General features: G+C 39.7%; 1 protein-coding gene across 3 annotated transcripts in view; it reads left to right on the forward strand.

Annotated features, from left to right (window-relative positions):
- Window positions 1-15,420, forward strand: part of LOC21399058 (protein LST8 homolog) — a 42,146-nt gene that overhangs the window by 24,023 nt on the left and 2,703 nt on the right. The window lies entirely within an intron of this gene.

Consider the following 15,420-nt stretch of genomic DNA (forward strand, 5'->3'; position numbering starts at 1 on the left):
CCACTGATTGCTTCTTGCTCCTCCAGGTAACAAGATTACCCTAGACAAAAGAACAGTACCCAGAAGTTGACCGTCGGTCAATGATGTTTCCTGCCCAATCGGCATCTGAATACACTTCAGTGTCACGATTCTCTGTCTTTCTAAAGAATAGGCCTTTCCCTGGTGTCATCTTCAAATATCTAAGAATCCTGTAGACTGCTTCCATGTGTTCCTCTGTAGGACTGTGCATGAATTGACTTACAACACTCACTGCAAAGCCAATATCTGGCCAAGTGTGTGAAAGATAAATCAGACGCCCAACAAGTCGCTGATATCTCCCCCTGTCTACAGGTGCACTTTCTTTCTCGGTACCAAGGGGGCGTTTGGTAGAGGGATTCGTTCCTTGATTCGAATCATGATTCGTGGTTCGCTATAGTATTTTCTCTCATAAAAAATACACGTAAATAAAAAATGATTCGAATCACATGGTTTGAATCCTCCAACCAAACGAATCCCAAGTTTCTTTTGGCTATCCATAGGAGTATCAACTAGTTTGCATCCAAGCATACCAGTCTCCTTAAGAAGGTCTAAAATATATTTCCTTCGAGAAACAACAATGCCCTTCCTTGATCTAGCCACTTCCATTCCAAGGAAATATTTAAGATTTCCAAGATCTTTAACTTCAAATTCTTCTGGCAAATACTTCTTCAAATTCTGTAATTCCTCCACATCAGTCCCAGATAGAATAATATCATCGACATAAACTATTAATATAGCAATTTTCCCAATGTGAGATTTCTTGACAGAGTATGATCAGCCTAACCCTGTATGTAGCCAAGTTTCAAAACAACCTTTGTAAATCTGTCAAACCAGGCTCGGGGAGATTGTTTAAGGCCGTACAAGGACTTCTCGAGTTTGCAAACCTGATTTTTTTTCATACTTCCTTCGAAACCAGGGGAATTTCCATGTAGACTTCCTCTTCAAGGTCACCATTTAGAAAAGTATTTTTAATGTCCAGTTATTGCAAGCACCAATCTTGGTTGACAGCCAATGAGAGAAGAATTCTGATAGTGTTAAGCTTTGCTACAGGAGCAAACGTTTCTTGATAGTCTATCCCATAGGATTGTGTAAATCCTCTAGCTACCAACCGTGCCTTGAATCTCTCAATTGATCTATCTGCTTTGTACTTTATGGTGAAAATCCACTTGCACCCCACGGGCCTTTTTCCAGCTGGCAAATCAGTAATAGTCCATGTTCCATTCTTCTCAAGTGCATCAATCTCATCTTGTACTGCCTTCTTCCACTCTGAATTTTGTAATGCCTCTTGTATTGTCTTGGGAACCTGAATATCCTCAAGAGAAGTAGCAAATGCTTTGTAAGATGATGATAGCCCTTTATAAGTAACATAATTCCCAATTGGATGACCTGTTCATCTCCTAACACCCTTCCTTAAGGCAATCGGCATCGTGGAGTCATCAATGCTGGGACTTGACACATCTCCAGCCCTATCCGTGCCTATGTTTTCTTCAGGTGGACCTGAAATTGAGTCAATATCTTGGCCACATGCTGGCTGTGATCCGTGCTCTAGCTCCTGTCTTTTTTTTCTCCTTATGTAGACTTGAAGATTCTCATTAGCAAGTTGTGGAGCTACAGTTTGAACAGGCACGGGAGGAGAAGAATTTGTGGGCTGGACTGATGATTGAACAGGCACGGGTGTGGACAAGTCTTGTGTACGGTCAGTGGGTACGGATTGAGAAGAACTTGGTGACTCTGAGTGGGCAAAGGGTACAGACTCAAGAAGGGACTCCCAAACTTGATGTTCATTCATACTCTCCCCCTAAACATAAGATTTGGGATAGAAGAATATATGTTCAAAGAAAGACACATCCATGGTGGTGTAAAATCTTTTGTTGGTTGGAGAATAACATTTGTACTCTTTTTGAGTTGGAGAGTACCCTAGAAAAATGCACTTATTGGCTCTAGGATCAAATTTGCTACGGTTTTGAGGATAGACATGAACAAATGTCGTGCAACCAAATACGTTGAGTGGTAAATCAGATGAAGTTGCACGAGTGTGAGGAAAATTTTTCAGAAGGAGCTGACGTGGAGATTGGAAAGTAAGGACTCTGGATGGCATACGATTAATCAAATAGGTGGCTGTAAGAATGGCTTCCCCCCAGAAAAAATTTGGAACGTTAGAGGAAAACATAAGACACCGGGCAACCTTTAAGAGATGTCTATTCTTGCGTTCAGCCACCCCATTTTGTTGAGGGGTGTTAACACAAGAACTTATGTGATAATCCCGTGGTTCTGAAGGTAGGTATTGAGACTACTAGTGAAGTATTCCCTAGCATTGTTTGACTTGAGTACCTGAACTCTAGAGTTGAATTGATTTTGAACCATAAGATTGAAGGTTTGAAAAATTTGCCTGACCTTTGATTTTTCTTTCATAAGGAAAACCCAAATTACCCGTGTATGGTCATCAACAATGTCACAAACCATCGAGTACCTGAAACATTTTTTTTCGTGAGGGACCCCACACATCACTATGGATCAAAGAAAACGCAGTTGAAGGTTTGTATGGAATTTGAGGATATACTGTTCGAGTATGCTTTGCAATATGACAAATTTCACAATGAAAAGATGCTGAATTTTTATTGATAAATAGTTTGGGAAACAATTTTGCAAGATACACAAAGCTAGGATGACCAAGATGATAGTGTAACAATATAATTTCACTATCTTTATTGACATTAGAATTGGACACAGAATTAAAAGACTCTAACAGACTCTGAGACTGGACACAACTTGCTTGAGAAACTTGGTTTGAGCACAGTTCAGCACTGCTAATCATCTTCCCCGATTTCAAGTCCTGAAAAACACACAAGTTTGGATAAAATTGAGTAACACATTGAAGGTCACTAGCCAATTTGCTAATGGATAAAAGATTACAATCCAAGTTTGGAACATGGAGGACAGAGTCGAGATACAACTCTTTAGTGAGTTTGATAGAACCTGTCCCAGCAATTTTTGAATTTGAACCATCAGCAATATGGACGAACGAGTGACCACTACTTGGCTTGTAATTTTGGAGAAGTGTAGCATCCCCTGTCATGTGATCAAAGGCACCCGTGTCGACTATCCATGGCCTCATTCCTCCTCTGTTAGCGGTGAAGGTTGTATGTGAATCCGTTTGTGCAACCAAACCAGTCCCAGTAGTGCTACCATTGCCCACTTGACTCAACAGTTTCTGGAGTACATCCATCTGTTCTTTACTGAATGGGCTAGGCTTGGGAACAGGTGCAAAGTCAGAGTGGGAAGCTACATGTGCTTTGCTGTCTCTGTCAAACCGTGGCTTTGGTTTCCAATTAGCTGGTTTGCCATGGAGCTTCCAACAAGTCTCCTTAAGATGGCCTAGTTTCTTATAGTAACCACACCAAGGCCTTTCCCGTTTCTGACGATCTCCACCACTATTGTTGAATGATCAGACAGCAAGGGCTTATGCATCCAATGTTGAGGCAGCTTGTTCCTTAGATCCCATCATCACTTTCTTTCTACTTTCTTCACGCCTAACCTCTGAGAAAGCCTCCCTGAGACTGGGCAGTGGTTTAGTGCCCATAATTCGACCTCGAACATCATCCAATTCCCTGTTAAGTCCCGAGAAAAACTTGAACAGCCTCTTTTGTTCCACAATCTGCTTGTACGTTGCTGCATCTTCTGGACATTTCCATGAGTGAGTCTCAAATAAGTCCAGTTGTTGCCAATACCGTGTGAGTGTATTGTAATACTGGGTAACAGACTGCTCTCCTTGGCGGAAATCATGAAGTGTGGATTCAACCTAAAACAGTTCTGAAGTATTTTCAGAGCTGGAGTAAGTCTCTTTGGCTGCATTCCAGATTTCTTTTGCAGTCCCAAACAGCAAGAAATTTTCACCTATGTCATTGTTCATGGAATTGATAAGCCATGACATGATCATACTATTTTCAATCCTCCACTTTCTGAAACCTAGATCTGTTAATTTAAGCAATTCTAATTTAAGCAATATCTAATTTAAGCAATATCTCCTAATTAATGTACATAATTCAATACTCCCCCTCAAGTTGGGTCATAGATATCTCTTAAACCCAACTTGCTAATACAAGATTCAAACCCTAGTCTAAATAACCCCTTGGTTAAAATGTCAACTATTTGTTGAGATGTTTGCAGGAAGGGTAAACACACAGTTCCGGATTCCAGTTTTTCTTTGATGAAATGCCGATCTATCTCCACATGTTTGGTGCGATCGTGTTGAACAGGGTTATTAGCAATGCTAATAGCAGCCTTGTTGTCACAGTAAAGCTTCATTGGAGCTTCTATTGTTAAATGAAGATCTCCTATAACTTGCTGCAACCAAATTAACTCACATAGCCCATTAGCCATCGCTCGAAATTCTGCTTCTGCACTGCTACGGGCAACAACACTTTGCTTTTTGCTTCTCCACGTACCTAGGTTTCCCCACACAAAGCAACAGTATCCAGTTGTAGACCTCCTATCAGTCACGGATCCAGCCCAATCAGCATCTGTATAGGCTTCAATTGTTCAGTTGTCATGTTTTCTGAACATTAATCCTTTTCCCGGAGACCCCTTGAGATATCTAAGGATTTGATAGGCAGCTTCCATATGAGTTTTCTGAGGAGACTGCATAAATTGGCTTATCATACTCACGGCAAAAGCTATGTCTGGTCTAGTGTGTGATAAGTAAATCAACCTTCCAACCAATTCTAATATCTCGTGGTATCAACACTGTCACCCTCACCATTGGGATCAATAGGAGTATCAACTGGTTTGCACCCACTCATTCCAGTATCTTCGAGAAGATCAAGTACATACTTCCTTTGGCTGACCATTATCCCTTCTTTAGATCTTGCTATCCCCATACCTAAAAAATATTTTAGGTTCCCGAGGTCTTTGATCTCAAATTCATCCGCCAAGCACCCTTTCAACCAAGCCGTTTCTAGAATATCATCACCTATCAAGATAATGTCATCCACATAGACAATAAGGATGTCAATTCTTCCTTCCTTTGATCTTCTAAAGAAGAGTGTGTGATCTGCCTGGGCTTGAGAATAACCTTGTCTCTTTATCGAGCTTGTGAATTTCTCAAACCATGCTCGTGGTGATTGTTTTAGCCCATAGAGAGATTTCCTCAGTTTGCACACCTTTGAACCAAACTTATCTTCAAAACCAGTTGGAGGATCCATAAAAACCTCTTCTTCTAAATCTCCATTTAAGAAGGCATTCTTGACATCTAACTGTTGTAACTGCCAGTCCAAGTTTACCATAATTGAGAGAAGAACCCGTACAGTATTCAGTTTAGCTACTGGTGCAAAAGTCTCAGAGTAATCTATGCCATAGGTTTGAGTGAATCCTTTGGCCACTAGACGTGCTTTATACCTTTCCAGTGATCCATTAGATTTGAACTTGACCGTGAATACCCATTTGCACCCAACAGTTTTCTTCTCCTTTGGCAAATTTATAACCTCCCATGTCTAATTCTTCTCCAGAGCCCTCATCTCCTCTAAAACAGCTGCTTTCCATTCGGGTACCTGAAATGCATCTCTAATACTCTTTGGAATTTCCACATGTGAGAGTTGAGTAACAAAGGCACGGAAACAAGGAGATAGCTTTTTATAAGAAACAAAATGGGACATGGGATATAGAGGACGCCTAGTGCATTCTCTAGTTCCTTTTCTTAGTGCAATACGTAAATCAAGCTCATTTGAGAAATTTTCAGGGATTGGACTCAAACCTGAAACTTCTGGACTTGGTATCGAGGTTGATTCTTGACCATGCTGCAAGTTATTGGTCAATCCACTTGACTTTGGTTCTCTTCTTGAGAAAACTTTCCCAAACCAGTTTTCAGTGTTATTTCTTGTTCTAATTGGACTAACACTGGAAGGAGCCAAATTTCCAATATTTAAAACATCTGCAGAGTTATTCTCTTGATGATTCTCTTCAGAATTGCCTTCATTGTTGGTTGTATTTTCAACTGAATCTTCGGAATTATTTAAGTTTTGCAAAAAATCCGAATGTTGAAGGGCAAATTCTAATGAAAAATTTTCAAAAAAAGATTCCCCTTGATCATGAAAGTCGAAGACTATTTTTTCATCTCCCCCTAAAGCCGATCTGCCTGTGTGTTCTCCCCCTGAAGATGAGGCTGAAAAAATGATTGATTTTCAAAAAATTGCACATCAAAGGTGACAAAATATTTTCTTTTTTTGGGATCATAGCACTTATATCCTTTTTGACTTGGAGAGTATCCTACGAAGACATACTTAGTTCCTCTAGGATCAAGTTTTCCTAAGTTTACATCTTTTTGGGGATATAAACAGTGCAGCCAAATGTTTTCAGTGGCAGAGTTGATTGAATTTTTGTTTGGGGAAAAGTTTTGGAAAATTCACTTATAGGAGTGGCAAAATTCAAAACTTTCGAAGGCATTCTATTTATCAAAAAAGTTGCTGTTAAAATAGCATCTCTCCAAAAAAAATTTGGTACTTTATGTGTAAATAACAGTGCCCGAGCCACTTCTAACAAATGCCTATTTTTCCTTTGGGCAATGCCATTTTGTTGAGGCGTGTCAACACAAGAGCTTTGCTAAAAATTTCCATTTTGTGAGAAAAAAACACTCAAATGTTTTGTGAAATACTCACGACCATTGTCACTCCTTAAAACTTTGATTTTTGTTTCAAATTGAATGTAAATCATGTTATAAAATGTTTTAAAAATGTGTTCCACCTCAGATTTTTGTGTCATCAAGTAAACCCAAGCCATTCTTGTGTGATCATCTATAAAGGTAACAAACCATCGTTTTCCCGAAGGAATTGAAAATCTTGAAGGTCCCCATATATCACTATGCACAAGAGAAAAAGGTTTGGAAGGAACATATGGACGAGAGATATATAGAGATCGATGCATTTTTGCTAAAGCACAAATTTCGCATTGAAAAAAAGATGGATCTTTATTGGAAAATAAACTAGGAAACAAACGTTTTAAATAATAAAATCTTGGATGACCAAGCCTAAAATGTCAAAGCATAATGTCATTCTTACTAGAACCAGAAATAACACCAAAACAAGTATTTGAAACATAATCTTTAGGAAGTGATCCATCGTCAAAGTAGTAAAGTCCACCACTTAATTTAGCATTGCCAATCATCTTCCCCGAGGCCATGTCCTGAAATTCACAGTAAGATGGAAAAAAATTAGCATGACAGTTTTGGTCAAGAGTTAATTTACTGACTGACAGTAAATTGCACGACAATTTTGGAACATGTAACACATCCTCTAGAGTTAAACATGGAGAAATTTTGATGGAACCCGTCCCTGCTATGGTTGAAAAAGAAGCATCAACCACTTTAATTTTTTTATTTCCTGCACAAGGACTGTAAGTGGAAAATAAATGGGAACAATTGGTCATATGATCTGTAGCACCAGAATCTATGATCCATGGGCCAGAAATATTTGAGGAAGTGAAGGCAGAAGGAGCTTGATTACCTTGGTGAGCATAAGAGGTAGAAGGAGAATTAGAAATTTGTGGAGACTTAAAAAGAGTTTTAGAAGATGCTCAATTTGTTCCTTGGTAAATGGAGGCTGTACCGAGGTAGATGGTGGCTCTGCAATAGTCTCAGTCACAGTGTTTAACGCCTTGCCTCCCTCCTGTTTCTTCTTCCAACTTGGCTGCCAATTAGGTGGTTTCCCATGAAGCTTCCAGCAGGAAGCTTTTGTGTGCTAGTGCCGTTTGCAGTGGTCACACCACGGCTTCTTCTTCTTGTCTGAGTCACCCTCATTGCCACAGATTGCTAAGGCTGAACTTTTAGGCTCTGCTAGTGGCAAAAATGAACCGGTCATGACTCTCTTTCATCCTTCTTCCTGCCTAAGTTCAGAAAAAACTTCACGGATTGTAGGAAGGGGACGTCTGCCTAGAACACGCCCTTTAACATCGTCAAATCCTGCATTAACCCCTGCTAAAAACATAAAAACACGATCAATTTCTTCCCTTTTTTTAAACCTAGCAAGGTCTTTGGGATTCTCCCATTCGTCATTATAGCAGAGGTCTAATTCCTGCCATAGTGCCAGCATTATGTTGTAATACATAGTGATATTTGCCTCCCCCTGCTTGGAATTCCACAGCCGAGTCTTCAATTCAAAGACTTGTGAAAAATTCTCCAGGTCAGAGTAGGTTTCATGCATGGCCTCCCACACTTCTTGGGCTGACATAAACATATATGGCTTCCGGATTGATTCCTCCATGGAATTGAGAAGCCACGTAGTGATGAGTGAATTTTCAGACCTCCACTTTTGGAATGAAGGGTCAGATTCCTTCGGCTTTGGTTCCTCCCCTGTAAGAAACCCTAGTTTTCCTCGGCCATCTATGGCTAGTTTTACTGATTGGGCCCATTCTAGAAAATTCCTTCCATTCAAACGTGAAACAAGAAAAACAGAGAAGAATAATTCTTGCTTGATTATTCTCATTAACCTTGTCAAAATATATACACTTTGTGAGCCATAAGTCACGGCAATTAGGAAAGAAAAACTAAGGAAAAGAATCCCTAAATTATGCTAGACAATCCTATAATATCTTCCTAATTTATACTTTCCTATTTTGACTAAATCAAACAATACGGAAAGAATACAAATGAATATTTACAATTAATTGACTAAATCTCCAACACTCACCCTCAAGCTTAGGAATAGATATTCCTCATTCCAAGCTTGCAGAGGAAATTTTCCTGACTTGGCTTCTTGTGCATGGGTTGAGACGTAACACAATTCTATACCTCCTTCGATTTCATTATTGATGAAGCTTTGATCAATCCTGACATGTTTCATCCGGTCATGTTGGACTGGATTGTTTACAATGCTAATTGCGGATTTGCTATCACTATATACTTTAGTGGGAGAGCAAACTGTGATTTGTAAGTCTTGCATTAATCTTTCCAGCCATATAACCTCACAAATTCCATGTGCGATTGCCCGAAATTCTGCCTCAGCACTACTCTTTGTCACAACAGTCTGTTTCTTACTTCTCCATGTAACCAAATTACCCCACAGCTTGGTGCTGTATCCCAAAGTTGACTTACAATCTTCACTTCCAGCCCAGTCCGTGTCAACAAACCCTTCGATATTTCTGTCCTCACTTTTTAGAAACATCAAACCTCTTCCTGGAGTACCTTTGAGATATCTCAAGATGTGGTTCACAGCCTCTAGGTGTCTTTGAGTAGGTGAATGCATGTACTGGCTTACTACACTTACAGCATGAGCAATATCGGGCCGTGTGAGAGACAAATAAATCAACCTACCAACCAGTCGTTGATATCTTCCTATATCCACAGAGGGCACATCGTCTTTAACCTTGCTCTTCCATTTTTTCTCAAGTGGAGTTCCTACTGGTTTGCACCCCAGTTTCCTGGTTTCTTCTAGTAGGTCAAGAGTGTATTTCCTTTGAGAAATGAAGATACCCTCTTTACTTCTAGCAACTTCCATACCGAGAAAGTACTTCAGGGGTCCTAGGTCTTTAACTTCAAACTCTTCCTTCAATTGATTCTTGAGTTTGTGAATCTCAACATTATCATCACCTGTAATTATGATATCATCAACATACACAATAAGAATGGTCCTTTTTTTATCTTCTCCTCTTTTAATGAAGATAGTGTGATCAGCCTTTCCTTGAGTGTATCCCAGACGAGTGAGAGAAGAACGGAACCTGGTAAACCATGCACGTGGGGATTGTTTTAAACCATACAATGATTTCTTCAGTTTTCAAACTCTTGTTCCTCTTCTGACTCGAATCTAGGTGGAATCTTCATATACACTTCTTCATCAAGGTTGCCATTCAAAAACGCATTCTTCACGTCGAGTTGATGTAGTTCCCAATCTAGATTGGCTGCAAGAGATAAAAGAACCCGGATAGAGTTGAGTTTGGCCACAGGAGCAAAGGTTTCTTCATAATTAATCCCATATGTTTGTGTGAAGCCTTGAGCTACTAATCGGGCCTTATACCTCTCTACCTCTCCATTTGCTTTATATTTTACTGTGAAGACCCATTTGCTTCCAACCACTTTCTTATCCTTTGGTAGGTGAACTACTTCCCAAGTTCCATTATCATGTAATGCTCTCATTTCCTCCTGCACGGCTTTCTTCCACTTCGGATCTTTAATGGCTTCATGAATATTTCTAGGAATTCTCTCACTATCAATCTTCGCTGTAAAGGCCTTAAATCCAGAAGACAACTTTGTGCAGGTTAGAAAATTGTAGATAGGATGCTTTGTGCATGTTCTTACCCCTTTCCGTATTGCAATTGGCACGTTCAAGTCACTGCTTACACCAGGATCTGGTTCTCGGTTCAATGATTGGTCTTGTTGAGGAGCTTTTGGCCTTCTAGAATAAACCTGAAATGGTCTCTCAGAAATTGGTTGTTGCTCCTTCTCTTGATCATGACTCGAACTAGGACTAGGGATAGTAATTGGACTCGAGGTTTCTGGTGGTGAACTAGAGGCATCTTGTGATACATCTTGTAATATTGGAAGAGACACAGTGGAATCCCAATGCTCATTTTCATTGACATTCTCCCCCTAGAGATGAGTGTTGGGATAGAATAATTGATCCTCATAGAAAGTCACATCACACGAGACAAAGAATTTCTTGAGAAAGGGAGAATAACATTTGTAGCCTTTTTGGGTTGGTGAATATCCGACAAATATGCATTTAAAAGCCCTGGGATCAAGTTTACTTCTATTTGGCTGTTTGTTATGGACAAAAACAGTGCCGCCGAATACCCTTGAGGACAGAGAATTGAACAGATTTACATTTAAAAAATGATCAAGAATGACACGTAGAGGAGTTCGGAATTGAAGTGTTTTTGAAGGTAGTCGATTAATCAAATATGTGGAAGTGAGAATTGCCTCCCCCTAGTAGGAATTAGGAACTGAACTAGTGAACATGATTGATCGAGCAACCTCCAACAAGTGACGATTCTTTCTTTCTGCAACCCCATTTTGTTTAGGTGTATCAACACAGGAACTCTGACGATATATCCCTTTATCCCCCAAATATTGGCCAAACTCATTTGAAAAATACTCCCTCCCATTATCTGTTCGAAGAACTTGGATATTGGATTGGAAAACATTTTGGACAAATTTTTGGAATTGTTTGAACCAGTAAAATGCCTCAGATTTATCTTTCATCAAGTATATCCAACAAACCCTAGTATGATCATCTATGAAAGTGATAAACCACTGAGTTCTAGTTAAATTAACTGACCTAGATGGACCCCAGATATCACTATGGATCAACTGAAATGGTCTTGAGGGTTTGTATGTATGTGGTGGATATCTTACTCTAGTTTGTTTGGCAAGAACACACTCTTCACAACGAAACAAAACTTTCTCTTTATTGATAAAAAGATTAGGATACAAGACTTTCATATAAGAAAAACTTGGGTGTCCTAAGCGTTGATGCCATAACATAATGTCAGAATTAGAAATACCTGACATGGACATTTTATTTTGTGACTTAGCTCTACTGGAATCCCTGGCTCCTAAGAGATAGTATAGGCCATCTTTCTTCTCAGCAATGCCAATCATCTTCCCCGAAGAACGGTCCTGAAATTCACAGTGAGAAGGGAAAAAAGTCACAACACAATTAAGATTTTTTGTTAACTTACCAACTGACAAAAGATTATATGTCAATTTAGGCACATGTAAAACCGATTTCAATGTCATATTCGGTAAACAAACCACGCCCAACCGCATGTGACATTTTTCCATCAGCAACCCATACATTAATCAAGTTATTGCACTTGTCATATTTTTCAAAAAACTCCATTGACCCGGTCATATGGTCAGAAGCCCCTATATCCACAATCCAATAATCTGCTTGCAGTGACTTTGACAAGAATGCTTGACTCATTATACCTGTTTGTGCCATAGCCGCAGTGGGAAGTTTTGAATTCTGACTTGCGGATCCTGTTGAGACCTGAGTTTGGTTAAGAAGCTGTCGTAGCATTTCCACCTGCTCTGTTGAGAAATTAAGTCCAGCAGCCCTATCTGAATCTGTCTCCACCATGCGGGTTGATTTCGACTCCACTATGTAGGCTGAACTGGATTGCCCACGTTGCTTCCTTGGTTTCCAATCTGGTGGCTTGCCATGTAAATCCCAGCAAGTTTCACGAGTGTGATAGGGCTTATTACAATAATCACACCAGGCCTTGTCCTTTGATTGAGAACCACGGCTGCCATCTTGTTTGTATTGAGACCCACGACTGCCATCTTGTTTGTTCACCACAAGTGCAGACCCTCGTGTTTCCAAGGAAGGCGCGTCACGGCTATAGGGATTCATCATTACCCGTTTCCTACTTTCTTCCCTCCTGACTTCAGCAAAAGCTTCTCGGAGGGTTGGAAACGGTTTCATCCCAAGCAGCCGTCCACGTACTTCATCTAAATCCGGATTCAGCCCCTGCAAAAAATCAAAGGTACGCTCTTTCTCGAGCATTTTTTTGTATTTTTCTGCGTCAGTAGCACACAGCCATCCAATCTCATAAAAGAGATCCATTTCTTGCCATAAGTCCATAAAAGAATTATAATACTTAGTGACAGTAAGACTTCCCTGGATGGTGTTGCGAATCTTCGATCTAATCTCAAAACATTGTGACGCGTTTTCAAGATCGGAATAGATTTCTTGGACCTCCTCCCAAATCTCCTTTGCTGTCTTGTAAAACAGATAAGTTCGTCCAATCCTTGGCTCTATAGAATTGATAAGCCATGCCATGACGATCGAATTTTCTACCTCCCAAGTACTGTAATTTGGTGCTGTGTCCGGTGGTGCTGTGATTGCTCTTGTCAAGTATCCAACCTTCCCTCTTCCTCTGACCACAAGGATAACGGACTGAAACCATTCTCGGAAATTTAGCCCATTAAGCTTTTGCTGTGTGATTTGCAGAGAGTGGCTGTCAAGCGAGTGTGTAGATGAGGATCCGGATATAGGTCCTGAAGATGCTGGATTGACTACTGTTGAAGATTCCTCTGAGGGCGTATTTGGCTGTCCTCCAGACTTTTTTTCCTTGACTAGTCACCAGTACCGTTGGCTCTAATACCATGAAACAAGAAAAACAGAGAGAAGAATAATTCTTGCTTGATTATTCTCATTAACCTTGTCAGAATATATACACTTTGTGAGCCATAAGTCACGGCAATTAGGAAAGAAAAACTAAGGAAAAGAATCCCTAAATTATGCTAGACAATCTTATAATATCTTCCTAATTTATACTTTCCTATTTTGACTAAATCAAACAATATGGAAAGAATACAAATGAATATTTACAATTAATTGACTAAATCTCCAACAAAACGTACATTAGTAATTTGAATGGAAGCATTAGGGTTGAAATCAGCATTATTAGAAGAGGCAGAGGGTACAGTTTGGGTTGAGGGAAGGTTTTCTGGATTCTTGGCCATGGCGGACAAAGGTAAAGTCCTAAACCAGGCTCTGATACCATGATAGTTTCTGAGGAAAAAATATAAAACCTTTATTGATTTAATCGGTAGAAAGCAGGAGTATAAATAGGTGTACAACAGACCTAGGTCCCGTGGCTAACAGAATCGGGAAACTAGGGAACTTAATAGGATAGGGAAACTATCCTCAAGATATTCCTAGGATCTTTCCTAAAAAATAGGAACTGCCCCTAAACTAGGAAAGATATGCTAGCTATTCTAATTTAAGCAATATCTCCTAATTAATGTACATAATTCAGTACTAACTAACTTAAATCTTTCCTAAAAATCAGGAAACAGAATCATGAGAGAGGATCACAACTAATCTCTCCTTTATTCCTAAAATACTTTCCTAAAATAAATTTCCTAACTTTGACTTATGAATATTCAACAGTAAATAACACAATTATTCCCATCATTATTTGTGTCACCAACCAGGAAATGAAAACACCAACACGATTCTTGAGTGAAATTCTAAACATGTCCCAACTGTCATTCCAGCCATGTCTAGTCCGAATCCAGCCATGTCTAGTCCAAGTTCAGTCCCATTCAACTCGGTTCTAGTAGTTAATGCTTCTCCCGAGCCTCTCACTTCTACCTCTAGTTCAATTCCTACACAGCTTGTAGGAAATAAAGAACTACTTGTGTACTCCAGAAGGAAGAGGAACCAAGATGAGATAGAACCAACCACATACTCCCAACACTACCAAGAATCTGACTCAATTCATGAAAGTCCAGGTATACCTCAAGAAACTGAAACTTAAGTTGATTCAATTTCAGATAGTGATCTTAATATTCCCATTGCCTTAAGAAAAGGATTCAGATCTTGTACCCAACATCCCATTTATAATTTTGTCTTTTAAAGGCCTCTCCCCACAATATCGTGCCTTTGCTGCTAATCTTTCCAATGTAGAAATTCTCGGAAATATATATGAAGCCTTGAAGAACCCAAAGTGGAAGAATGCTGTTGAGGATGAAATTAGGGCCTTGGAGAAGAATGGGACATGGAAACTTATGGATCTACCAAGAGGAAAACATCCAGTTGGTTGTAAATGGATCTTTGATGTGAAGTATAAGGCTGATGGCAGTTTAGAGCGTTATAAGGCAAGACTCGTCGCAAAGGGATTCACTCAAACCTATGGTGTTGATTATCAAGAAACGTTTGCCCCGGTTGCAAAGCTCAATACAGTTCGGGTATTATCCTTGGCTGCAAATTTCGATTGGCCACTTCTTCAACTTGATATTAAGAATGCCTTTCTAAATGGGAACCTAGAAGATGAAGTCTACATGGAGATTCTCCTAGTTTTGAAAATGCTGGGAATACTAATGAGCTATGTAAGCTACAGAAGTCATTATATGGCCTAAAACAATCCCCGAGAGCATGGTTTGATAAGTTTACAAAAGCTATCAAACGATATGGATACATACAGGGGCAAGCGGATCACACTTGCTTCATAAAACACTCACAGGATGGTAGAGTGGCAGTTCTTATTGTCTATGTCGATGATATCATCCTAACTGGAAGTTATGTTGAAGAATTAGAAGAATTGAAGGGTGTTCTTGCCAGAGAATTTGAAGTAAAGGATCTTGGGACTCCAAAATACTTTCTTGGCATGGAAGTAGCTTGGTCAAGGAAGGGGATTGTTGTCTCTCAAAGGAAATATGTCTTGGACCTGCTTAAGGAGACAGGAATGTTGGGTTGCAGGCCTGCTGCAACTCCTATGGAGTCGACCTATAAGGCAGGGTTGGCAAAAGAAAGTCCTCCAGTTGATAAGGGAAGATACCTACGACTCGTTGGTAAATTGATTTATCTCTCCCACACACGACCAGATATCCGATTTTCTGTGAGTGTGGTAAGTCAATTCATGAGCAATCTAAATGAAGAACATCTTGAAGCTGTTTACAGAATATTGATA

The sequence above is a fragment of the Morus notabilis genome, unplaced genomic scaffold (assembly GCF_000414095.1).
Source record: "Morus notabilis unplaced genomic scaffold, ASM41409v2 Scaffold174, whole genome shotgun sequence".
NCBI classification, from domain to species: Eukaryota; Viridiplantae; Streptophyta; class Magnoliopsida; order Rosales; family Moraceae; genus Morus; species Morus notabilis.